This window comes from Dendropsophus ebraccatus, chromosome 4, assembly GCF_027789765.1.
Source record: "Dendropsophus ebraccatus isolate aDenEbr1 chromosome 4, aDenEbr1.pat, whole genome shotgun sequence".
NCBI lineage: Eukaryota > Metazoa > Chordata > Amphibia > Anura > Hylidae > Dendropsophus > Dendropsophus ebraccatus.
The window spans coordinates 15,036,522-15,050,053 of NC_091457.1; the positions used below are offsets into that span (position 1 = coordinate 15,036,522).

Below are 13,532 nucleotides of genomic sequence, written 5' to 3' on the forward strand. Positions count from 1 at the left end.
AGGGTCTATGCAGAGCAGGATAAAGACACCTCTGCTGCACAAGCAGGATCTCCTAGAAAGCGTTCTCACCGCCATGTATTCGCTATCACTTGCTTGGGTGAGCTAAACTAGTCTGCCTGGGGGGGGGGGGGGTGATTTGTATATGCTCACTAACATGGAACAGCCTCATTATATTAGCCTTATCAACATGTTCTATGTTAGTGAGCATACCGGGGGTATGGGTATTGGTGAACATATACAAATCAAACAGCCCCCCCAGACCCTCGAAATTCAATAACCCCAAACGGGGCATTGCCTAGTACTCAACAGCATTCTGAATACAGGGGAACCCCTACCCCACTCTTGTATAAGTTTTAGTCTCCATCATAATGAGCCCCGCTGGGCTTGTAGACACGCTATAAATTGTACGTTGCAGGGGTGAGTATAACGCACTGCATACAGAGCACAAGAGGCAGCTATACAAGTAAGTGTCTATTTGAATTGCACCTTGTTCACATTTAGTTTCTACAATTTTATAACTGTATAACAGAGGTTACATTTTAAGCCACTGGGGAAAATGGAGTATATGAGCCAGTTCTCTAGAATTGATCTGAACCAAATTATACCTCCCAGCAAGGCGTGGGTCGAACACACAATTTTTTTCTTTTTTTTTTTTTTATTAATGTGGGGGGCCCAGACACTTTGGTTGTATGGGGCCCCGAAATTCCTGATGGCGGCCCTGGGTTATACAGTTACTATACATTATATACCACATGCTGATTGCTATACTGTACAGTAACTTATATATCACATATCCAGCTGCTGTGTTATCAGGGTTATACAGTTACTATACATTATATACCACATGCTGCTATACTGTACAGTAACTTATATATCACATATCCAGCTGCTGTGTTATCAGGGTTATACAGTTACTATACATTATACTCCACATGCTGCTATACTGTACAGTAACTTATAATATCACAGATTCAGCTGTTTCTCATTGTTTCATCTGTTTTACATGTTATTCAGAATACAAAATCATTATTTTTGGGTTGTGGAACCAATTATCTGCATATCAGTGATTTCTTATGGAATAATTTCCTTGAGTTTGAGAGTGGATTTGGATTACAAGCGCGGACCCGGAACAAATTATGCTCGTAATCCAAGGCACCGCTGTACATGGAATCTCCTTAATTCCCAATGAGTTTGGTACAGTGGGGATGCAGCTTCTCTGTAGGCCGGGGTGTCTCCATGGTCACAGACTACAAAGAGAAACCCTGTGTCCTAGGAACACGCCACGTAAAAGTGTCAGAGATCAGCCGTCGAGCGAGCAAACGCTGATATCAGCAGCCATGTCAGTGACGGCAGCAGAGATTGTGCTGTAGCCCGTCATTAACCCCTTAAGCACCTGATCGGTTAATCTGACTACCAAAGGAAAAATACTTACCTCTATGCAGTCCGAAGGGCAATTTTCTCATAGAGTCTGCCTCAGGCAAGCTTTATGTGAAGAGTGCCAATAACACTGATAAATGCTATGCAATGACATAGCATTGATCAGTCTAATGATTGCATGTGATGGGGACTTACAAAGTGTGTAAATAAAAAAAGGTTTTTAAATATATGCCCCTCCCCCAATAAAAGTTTAAGTCACCTCTTCCCTTTCCCATTTTACAAATAAAACACTCAAAAATAAACATGTTTGATATCGTGGTGTTTAGAATTGTCCGATCTATTAAAATGTAAAAATTATTATTTAGCGTAAACAAAATATATATAAGAATGGAAAAATAAAAGTGCTATGGCTCTTAGAAGGCAAGGAGAAAAAAATATATAACGCAAAAATGAAAATTGTTGCCTTGTCATCAAGGCCAAAATCTACCAGGTCCTTAAGGGGTTAGGGCCCTATTACACACACATAGATATCTGAAAGATTTATCTGACAGATTATTGAAGCCAAAGCCAGGAACAGACAATAAACAGGGAACAGGTCATAAAGGAAAGACTGAGATTTCTCCTCTTTTTAACCCCTTAAGGACAGAGCCAATTTCAATTTTTGAGTTTTCGTTTTTTCCTCCTTGTGCATAAAAGGCCATAGCAGTTGCATTTTTCCACCGAGAGACCCACATGAGCCCTTATTTTTTGCGCCACTAATTGTACTTTGCAATGACAGGCTGAATTTTTGCTTAAAGTACACTGCGAAACCAGAAAAAAATTCAAAGTGTGGTGAAATTGAAAAAAAAAACGCATTTTGTTTATTTGGGGGAAATGTGTTTTTACGCCATTCGCCCTGGGGTAAAACTGACTTGTTATGCACGTTCCTCAAGTCGTTACGATTAAAACGATATTTAACATGTATAACTTTTCTTGTATCGGATGGCCTGTAAAAAATTCAAACCATTGTCAACAAATATACGTCACTTAAAACCGCTCCATTCCCAGGCTTATAACGCTTTTATCCTTTGGTCTATGGGGCTGTGTCAGGTGTAATTCTTTGCGCCATGATGTGTTCTTTCTATCGGTTCCTTGATTGCGCATATACGACTTTTTGATCGCTTTTTATTACAATTTTTCTGGATTTGATGCGACCAAAAATGCGCAATTTTGCACTTTGGGATTTTTTTGCGCTTACGCCGTTTACCGTACGAGATCAGGAATGTGATTAATTAATATTTTGTGCGATTTCGCACGCGGAGATAGCAAACATGTTTGTTTATTTATTTATTTATTTACTTTTATTTATAACCTGGGAAAAGGGGGGTGATTCAGACTTTTATTGGGGGAGGGGGCTTTTTATTCACAACAACACTTTTCTTATTTTTTTTACACTTATACTAGAAGCCCCCCTGGGGTTAGGGTTATTCCCCCCTGGGGTTAGGGTTATTCCCCCCTGCGGTTAGGGTTATTCCCCCTTGGGGACTTCTAGTATATACACTTTGATCTCTCATTGACATCTCTGCAGCATAGATATGCTGCAGAGATCCATGAGATTGGCACTCGTTTGCTTTCGGCTGCTGCAGCCGGAAACAAACGAGTACCGAGTCGGGGACGGCGCCATCTTGGAGCGGTCCCCGGCCGGCTTCAGAAACGGAGATCGCTTCTCCGGGATAACATCCCGGGGGAGCGATCTCCCCCACTAGACACCAGGGAGACGCTGGATCCGGTAATCGGATGCAGCTGTCATGTTTGACAGCTGCATCTGATTACTGTATTAGCGGGCAAGGCGATCGGACCGTGCCCGCTAATACCTACGGTCCCGGGCTACACGCGGCACCCGGGACCGCCGCGGTTCAGAGCGGGGTCGCCGCGCGGCCCCGCTCTGAACGCCCTTACCGGCAATAGGGCGTACCTATATGCCCTTTGTCGTTAAGGGGTTAAATCCATTCCTGGCTTTGGCCCCAAAAATCTGTCAGATAAATCTGTCTGTGTAATTGGGCCCTTAAACGGCAGCGCAATTGATAATGCATTGCAAGTGATTTTGCTAATTGTCCCTTGTTTGTGGTGGTGGACAGCAGAATATCTGCCTGCCTAACGTGCGTTTACACTACGTTTTTGCAATCTGTTTTTTTTTTTTAATCCGTTTTTTTTTTTTTTTTTTTGTAAAAAACAGATGCATTTATTTCCATCCATTTTGATCAGGATTTCCATGGACTTTCATACTTTCATTTAAACAAAAAAAAAAAATGATCAAAACAGATCCGTTTTTTTTAAACGTAGACAAAAACACAGTCGACCTCATTTTTGTGTCCTTTAAAAAAAAAAAAGGATCAAAACGTTGGCACATAATTGCATCCGTTTTTTTTTCATCTGTTTTATTTTTCAAAAACGGATGAAATAATCTGATTGCAAAAACGTTGTGTAAACCCAGCCTAAAAGGATCTTCAGTAGAAGAGGGGTCATATGCAAAGGGGTTAAACATTACAGGGATCAGACTACAAAAGTAGTGAGTTTGTAGTCTGTAACCATGGAGACACAAAATAGAATGCCTTTAATCAAGACTATTTGCATTTTAAAAAATTAAATATTTACACAGTAATTTGTGTTCTTGTTTTTTTCTTACCGGTCTCTCATCTTTAGTTTTTTTTTTCTTCTTCTCTTCCCCGCAGTTTACCCTCATTACTTCTATAGATGAATATGCAACATCTGGATCCATCTTGATTCCACATTTCCAGACCTGGCCGACTTCTCCGTACAAATCAAGCTGTTCAGACACTTTTGAGATATTTTAATACAGAGTTTTTAAAAATTAGCGAGTAAAAATTAGAGATAGGAGAAATATTTTAGAAACTTTAACCGTTTTGTCCTCGTTTCTGTTCCCTCCCAGCAGAGGATTTTCCGTTGTCCCTTTTCCATGTCTCCTCCTATTTGTCACCTTCCCCCCTTACTGAATGGACTGTAACTCCGCGCCGGTCCCCGCTAATCACCAGGGGGCTTTGTAAATGATTCTAGTATTGTAATTTATGGGTATATTTCATAATGACAGGAAAGTTTTTTTTCTCTCATTTTGTGTTTTTTTATCGTATTTGTACAGTCTTAGAACGTGGAGAAATTCTATATGCTAATTTACTGGTACAAGATTGTGAAGTGTCCCCGGCCTTCCACAATCCTTAGAATGATTTACTCAGTCTACTTCCTAGTCGGACTTTTTAAAGGGGGGTCGTGTACATCTTTGTTTTCTCTTTTTTTTTTTTCTTGTCATACTTTGGTTTAATGGTTTTAACGTTATATTTTTATGTCTTGTGATATCAGAAAAAGCCATAACAGCAAAAAAATGGGCGTTTTTAAGAAAAAATGGTCAACTTCTATACTAAATCGGCGCCACTCTATGACCGTGTATTGCAGTCTGTAATACCAGACATAAATGGTTGGCTAGAGGGGCGCTGTTTCTAGCATTAAAGCAGGCTATTTTTCTCTTTTTTTCCCAAATCTCACAATCCCTTTAAGGAGATACCGTGTTCTCTGGCCTGGCCTGCCCTATGGACACTATATATTATAAGGTGGGGCTTTGTAGCAGTCCAGGGAGCCTGTAAGGACCAAGTAAAACTCTCCTGTAGGTTGGCACAGCCTGTTTTATACTAAAGGCCTTATCTTCTTCATTGTCCTCTTAAGACATGGCGTGCTTCTTCCTGAAGGAAAGGATCAGGGCCAGGGCTGGACGGCGACATGTAGGAGCTCGGAGACATCAAGTGTATTGGAGCGGCTCGCTTGGACTTTTTGCACTGATCCTAAGGTTGTCCGCACTCTTGTTTCATACTAAAACTAAAGTCACGCAAGAGCGGATGTCGCCCCCTAGTCTGGATCCTGATCTTGTTTATTCCCCCCTCCCCCCATCTCCTTGGATATAATGTTAGAAGAAAAACACGTAAAAAAAACCCTCTCGGAATCAGTTCTGTTTGAGATCACGTTGTATTATTTATTGCAGTTGACGTTATATAAAACTGTCGTCTTGTTTAAACTTTAACTTTTTTCCATGTATAAATTTGGATTCCTTGTTACATTTTTTTGTTTGTTTTCTAATCCTGTTTGTGTACTTTCTGATTATGTAACAATATATGTACAGTCTATGGACTTTTTGGACTATTTTTATCACAGTATTATTTATTGCTTTCTTTCAATTAAATACTGAAGGATTTTTCACTGCCAATAAATATGTTGTGAAAACTTCCGCCTCTATATGGTCCTTTTCACATTAAGAGATTTGTTGGCCGCAGGTGAGCGTCAGTCAGTATGATCAGCGGGCGTTTGCAGGGCCTTTACATGGCACGACAAATCGAGATGCCAGGTTACATGATGGATCCTTGTATCATTCATGTGGCCATGGACAGCACAGATATGTATATAGGATATACTGTACATAGAGGATGTGTATATAGGATATACTGTACATAGAGGATATGTATATAGGATATACTGTACATAGAGGTTGTGTATATAGGATATACTGTACATGGGGGATGTGTATATAGGATATACTGCACATGTAGGATGTGTATATAGGATATACTGTACATAGAGGATGTGTATATAGGATATACTGTACATGGGGGATATGTATATAGGATATACCGTACAAAGAGGATGTGTATAAAGGATATACTGTACATAGAGGATATGTATATAGGATATACTGTACATGGAGGATATGTATATGGGATATACTGTACATGGGGGATATGTATATGGGATACACTGTACATGTAGCATGTAAATATAGGATAAACTGTTCATATAGGATGTGTATATATGATATAATGTATATATGATGTGTATAAAGGATATAATGTATATGTAGGATGTGTATATAGGATATACTGTACATAGAGGATGTGTATATATGATATAATGTATATATGATGTGTATAAAGGATATAATGTATATGTAGGATGTGTATATAGGATATAATGTATATGTAGGATGTGTATATAGGATATACTGTACATGGGGATGTGTATATAGGATATACTGTACATGTAGGATGTGTATATAGGATATACTGTACATAGAGGATGTGTATATAGGATATACTGTACATAGAGGATGTGTATATAGTATATACTGTATATGGGGGATATGTATATAGGATATACTGTACATAGAGGATGTGTATAAAGGATATAATGTATATGTAGGATGTGTATATAGGATATACTGTACATGGAGGATGTGTATATAGGATATACTGTACATGGAGGATGTGTATATATGATATAATGTATATATAGGATATAATGTATATGTAGGATGTGTATATAGGATATAGTGTACATGGAGGATGTGTATATAGGATATACTGTACATGGAGGATGTGTATATAGGATATAGTGTACATGGAGGATGTGTATATAGGATATAATGTACATAGAGAATATGTATATAGGATATACTGTACATGGGGGATATGTATATAGGATATACTGTACATGGGGGATATGTATATAAGATATACTGTACATGTAGGATGTGTATATAGGATATACTGTACATGGGGGATGTGTATATAGGATATACTGTACATAGAGGATGTGTATATAGGATATACTGTACATAGAGGATGTGTATATAGGATATACTGTACATAGAGGATGTGTATATAGGATATACTGTACATGGGGGATATGTATATAGGATATACTGTACATAGAGGATGTGTATATAGGATATACTGTACATAGAGGATGTGTATATAGGATATACTGTATATGGGGGATGTGTATATAGGATATACTGTACATGGAGGATGTGTATATAGGATATACTGTACATATAGGATGTGTATATAGGATATAGTGTACATGGAGGATGTGTATATAGGATATACTGTACATGGAGGATGTGTATATATGATATAATGTATATATAGGATATAATGTATATGTAGGATGTGTATATAGGATATAGTGTACATGGAGGATGTGTATATAGGATATAGTGTACATGGAGGATGTGTATATAGGATATACTGTACATGGAGGATGTGTATATAGGATATAGTGTACATGGAGGATGTGTATATAGGATATACTGTACATGGAGGATGTATATATGTGTATAAAGGATATACTATACATGGAGGATGTGTATATGGGATATACTGTACATGTAGGATGTGTATATAGGATATACTGTACATAGAGGATTTGTATGTATCTGTGCTGTCAGCTTTTAGATCACAAGCAGCAATGTATACTTACCATCTGTGCTGCTTGAGATCCAGCATCTTGCTCTCCTGGTTGGTATCATCAGGCCCCGCCTCCTCTGGCTGTCAATCACTCTGGAGGAGGCGGCGGCCTGAAGATACAGCAACAGCCAGAGGAGGGGAGAGTCAGATGTCGACTTTTACAAAAGAAGATTTTTGCTTAAATTCGAACGATTTAATGATTTATTGCCCGATAATCGAACTGTGTAAAAGGTTCCAAAGAGAGGAAATAAATCTGAGTATACAGTGTGTGAGGCAGGAAACAATCTGATAATCCGGAAAGTTTATTTGACAGTACAACCAACCCCCTGCGTACAAGGTGAGATACAGTTGGGTACCTCTATCCTGGATACAAGATGAGATACAGTTGGGTTCCTCTATCCTGGATACAAGATGAGATATGGTTGGGCACCTCTATCCTGGATACAAGATGAGCTACAGTTGGGTACCTCTATCCTGGATACAAGATGAGATATGGTTGGGCACCTCTATCCTGGATACAAGATGAGCTACAGTTGGGCACCTCTATCCTGGATACAAGATGAGATATGGTTGGGCACCTCTATCCTGGATACAAGATGAGCTACAGTTGGGTACCTCTATCCTGGATACAAGATGAGCTACAGTTGGGTACCTCTATCCTGGATACAAGATGAGCTACAGTTGGGTACCTCTATCCTGGATACAAGATGAGCTACAGTTGGATACCTCTATCCTGGATACAAGATGAGATATGGTTGGGCACCTCTATCCTGGATACAAGATGAGATACAGTTGGGTACCTCTATCCTGGATACAAGATGAGATACAGTTGGGTACCTCTATCGTGGATACAAGATGAGATATGGTTGGGCACCCAGCACATTCACCACAGATGTTACAGCTGGGCCTGTAGATCCTGCACACTTGGAGGTTGTGATGCTGGATCACCATAAATCTGGCGACCGGGCAGACAGGGACGTGTTACAATCTGGAGGAGCCATTCCTGGGAACCTGTATGTGGGTACTCACCATTATCCTGCAGCTGGAAGCCATGAGAGGACTTTATCAGTCACCACGAGGCTTCATCCTCCAACCCGACTGTCAACCGATCACACACAGAACCTGGATACGGCCCAGGCAGAAACGCAGTGTAATAGAGGGGCCGTCTGGGTCCGGTCTGACTCCCCAGTAATAGTCCCAGTGCTACGAAATACCAGGAGACAAGAGACATAATCCCAGTACACACCACCAGTATACCACATTACCTCATACTGCTAATGCCGCCACAGCACAGTGAGGCCCCATTCACACCTCCCTGTCAGTTTTTACTGTCAGGAAATCCTGATCAGGAGACCTCAAAAGGCATCAGGAAAGTATCAGGATTTCCTGACAGTAATCTGTTTTTACCTTCAGGAAACCATCAGGAAATACCTTTAGGATTTCCTGAGGAGAAAAAAAATGATTTCAATATGGTCTAGTATGCCAACATACATCACAAGTACCCACATCGCCCCTCGTGTACCCTGCCACTGCCTCCCCCACGTGTACCCTGCCCCCATTCCCCCCTCGTGTACCCTGCCACTGCCTCCCCCTTGTGTACCCTGCCCTGCCTCCCCCTCGTGTACCCTGCCACTGCCTTCCCCCCCGTGTACCCTGCCACTGCCCCCCCTCGTGTACCCTGCCACTGCCCCCGCTCGTGTACCCTGCCACTGCCTCCCCCACGTGTACCCTGCCACTGCCCCCCCTCGTGTACCCTGCCACTGCCTTCCCCCCCGTGTACCCTGCCACTGCCCCCCCTCGTGTACCCTGCCACTGCCCCCCCTCGTGTACACTGCCCAGCCTCCCCCTCGTGTACCCTGCCACTGCCTCCCCCACGTGTACCCTACCACCATTCCCCCCTCGTGTACCCTGCCACTGCCTCCCCCTTGTGTACCCTGCCCTGCCTCCCCTTCGTGTACCCTGCCACCATTCCCCCCTCGTGTACCCTGCCACTGCCTCCCCCACGTGTACCCTGCCACCATTCCCCCTCGTGTACCCTGCCACTGCCTCCCCCTTGTGTACCCTGCCCAGCCTCCCCCTCGTGTACCCTGCTACTGCCTCCCCCTTGTGTACCCTGCCCAGCCTCCCCCTCGTGTACCCTGCTACTGCCTCCCCCTTGTGTACCCTGCCACTGCCTCCCCTCGTGTACCCTGCCACCATTCCCCCCTCGTGTACCCTGCCACTGCCTCCCCCTCGTGTACCCTGCCACTGCCTCCCTTCGTGTACCCTGCCACTGCCTCCCCCTCGTGTACCTTGTCACTGCCTCCCCTCGTGTACCCTGCCACTGCCTCCCCCTCATGTACCCTGCCACTGCCTCCCCCTCGTGTACCTTGTCACCATCTCCCCCTCATGCCACATGTCATCCTCTTATATGTTGCAGAACTGCAACTCCCATTATGTGATGTAGTCCTGCATATTACCACATTGATGGGAGATTTAGTTTACTGTGCCACTGCCTCCCCCCTCCTATACTATGTCATCCTCTAATCTGTTGCAGAACTACATCTCCCATTATGAACAGCCAAAAGGGCATGATAGGGGTTGTAGTTCTGTAACAGGGAGAGCAACAGGTTGCAAAATTACAACTCCCATCATGGACTGTCAGCAGGACATTATGGGAGTAGTAGTTCTGCAACCTGAATGGCCAGTGGTTAAGGCGCGGGGTGCGGCCAGACCAGAGGATGCTGAGGTCCGGGGGTCGGACACCGAAGTGTCCAGGGTGTCGGCTGAGGTCCAGGGAGGGGGGGAGGAGGCAGCAGGAGCTCTGGGGTTGGAGGCGCCGGGAAAGATGGGAGCGGCGGCAGCAGGAGGTCGGGGGAGCCGACTGCTGGCTGAAAGGGGTACGGGCAGTGAGACAATCCGGAACCCCGAACGCTTTCCTGATGTGCATCAGGAAAGCGTCGGGGGTTCCGGCGCTCCCATAGACTTCTATGGGAGCGTCCAGGCCGGGTTTCCAGATGTAAATAAGACAGGATCTAAAAAACCCTGAACTATTTTCTGGAACGGACACCCTTCAGGAAAAATTCTGAAGGGTGTCCGTGACTAATGTATCCCTATGGGTCCGTGTGGAGGAGGCCTAAGGAAATAATTCTATAAGAAATAACACCGGAGACGTTTTTGTTTAGAAGAAGAAGCAACGCTTCCTTTATTAAACATATTTGTTAGTATTTTATTGGGGGGTCTTACAGGGGTATTAGCCGCATTGCACCTGGACTTGGACCATATAACAGGGACAAATCCAGCTGAAACTTACAGGTGCAAACTATGGCGGCTAACCCCCCTGTAAGAGCCCCCAGCGATAGGCAGAGGTTCCATATTCTATTACATAATGGGGCTGGCGGCTCTTCTGGCTCCAGTGGAGTGTGAACCCGAAGAGTCACCGCCGAGTGATCCAGAGGAAGGCGAAGAAAAACCCCCGAGATTTCAATCTCAGGGGAAAAAATAATTCCTTCCTGACCCCACAAGTGGCGATCGGATATAACCCTGGATCACGGCTATCCTCTGCCTACCGCTGCTGACCCTCACCTATTTATGGGGGATTCTAGGGCAACGCCGTCAGGTGGTCTTCCTGATGTTGATATTCGTTCTTGCACGGGCGGTCTCTTCCTCCCACGGGACGGTCTTTTCCTCCCACGGGGGGTCTCTTCCTCCCACGGGGCAGTCTCTTCCTCCCGCGGGCGGTCTCTTCCTCCAATGGGTGGTCTCTTTCTCCCATGGGCGGTCTTTTCCTCCCACGCGCGGTCTCTTCCTCCCACGGGGCGGTCTCTTCCTCCAACGGGGCAGTCTCCCTTTCTGCTCCTCTTCAAGGATTTCCCAACTTCAAATGCTGAAAAAGAAAGGGGGGGGGGAGAGACTCTTACCTTGTATGTATAGACGCTGTTCACCTGCTTCATGCAGGTTCCTGATGCAAACAATTTCCCACGGGGCGGTCTCTTTCTCCCATAGGGTGGTCTCTTCCTTCCACGGGCGGTCTCTTCCTCCCACGGGGCGGCCTCTTCCTCCCATTGGGCGGTCTCTTCCTCCTACAAAGCGGTCTCTTCCTCCCACAAAGTGGTCTCTTCCTCCTACAAAGCGGTCTCTTCCCCCCACGGTGCGGTCTCCCCTTCTGCTCCTCTTCCATTTGCTTTCCCAACTTCAAATGCTGAAAAAGACAAGTACAAAAAGAAGAGGGGGGGGGGGAGAGAGACTCTCACCTTGTATGTATAGACGCTGTTCACCTGCTTCATGCAGGTTCCTGATGTTTCTGATGCTGACATCTTCCCACAGGCGGTCTCTCTCCCACAGGCGGTCTCTCTCCCACAGGCGGTCTCTCTCCCACAGGCGGTCTCTCTCCCACAGGTGATCTTCGCCGTCTTCCGCTTTTCTTCCAGGTGTTGCCAGATGTCAATGCTGTAAAATACAAGCAGGAAGAATAGGGAGGGGGGAGAGACACTCACCTGTATAAATGAGGAGCCGGACTGCTCAGCCAGGAGGAAGCTGCAACTGAGCCGCCCAGCAGTGTGAGATTCCTTCTATGTATATACCTCATTGTGATGTCATAATAGAAGGATGTGATGTCACATGGGCGTGTCCGGTCATGCTTCTTCCCAGTAATCCTCGGTGACATCACACCATCTAGTTACATGTGTATCCAGCTGCTCCTCGTCCGTGCGCGGTTACTAGGCAACAGTCAGACTGTTGGGGGGGGGGGGGGGTACCCGCTTAATTACCTTAAAAACAGAAGATCCTTTGGCAATTAAATGCCAATGGGGTAGATTTATCAGACATGGTGTAAAGTAGAGTTGGCTCAGTTGCCCCTAGCAACCAATCAGATTCCACCTTTCATTTTCCAAAGAGTCTGTGAGGAATGAAAGGTGGACTCTGATTGGTTGCTAGGGGCAACTGGGCCAGTGTCACTTTACACCATGTCTGATAAATCTCCCCCATCTTGTCCAATCCTCCAGCAACATCTGGAAAGAGAATGAGCCCCATCCCCCATACACACACATGACAGAGTTTGCTTGTTCCCCCTCAGGTTTGGCCGCCCTTTGTATCTGTCTCAGCTGGAGATGATCAGGCCCGGATGGTGTAACAAATGTAAAGGTCCTTAGTGCACGTAACATCGGAAAATGGCCATGGTTTTTTTTTTTTTTTCTTTTTTGTTAAATGCAGAATAAAGAATTTTTGGTGTTTTTTTTATTAATTTATTTTACTATCTATATAATAATCTAATCCTAAACTGAGACTTATTGTTCCGTACAGACCGTTTCCCATCAGTCTCCTCCTTATCACAGACAGGAGTACATTGACAGCTGACACCAGTATATAGATAACACAGACAGGAGTACAGTGACAGGTGACACCAGTATATAGATAACACAGACAGGAGGACAGTGACAGGTGACACCATTATATAGATAGCACAGACAGGAGTACATTGACAGCTGACACCAGTATATAGATAGCACAGACAGGAGTACAGTGACAGGTGACACCAGTATATAGATAACACAGACAGGAGTACAGTGACAGGTGACACCAGTATATAGATAACACAGACAGGAGTACAGTGACAGATGACACCAGTATATACAGTATATAGATAACACAGACAGGAGTACAGTGACAGGTGACACCAATATATAGATAGCACAGACAGGAGTACAGTGACAGGTGATACCAGTATATAGATAGCACAGACAGGAGTACAGTGACAGGTGACACCAGTATATAGATAGCACAGACAGGAGTACAGTGACAGGTGATACCAATATATAGATAGCACAGACAGGAGGACAGTGACAGGTGACACCAGTATATAGATAGCACAGACAGGAGTACAGTGACAGGTGA

At 44.2% G+C, this 13,532-nt stretch overlaps 1 long non-coding RNA gene across 1 annotated transcript; it reads right to left on the minus strand.

The window, feature by feature from the left end:
- Nucleotides 1-10,814: 10,814 nt before the first annotated feature.
- LOC138789451 (uncharacterized) lies at nucleotides 10,815-12,403 on the minus strand. The gene is made up of 2 exons (XR_011362720.1): nucleotides 12,224-12,403; nucleotides 10,815-12,089 (listed from the first exon to the last, which is right to left on the minus strand). It is a non-coding gene; the product is annotated as an uncharacterized lncRNA (long non-coding RNA).
- Between the last annotated feature and the right edge of the window lie 1,129 nt (nucleotides 12,404-13,532).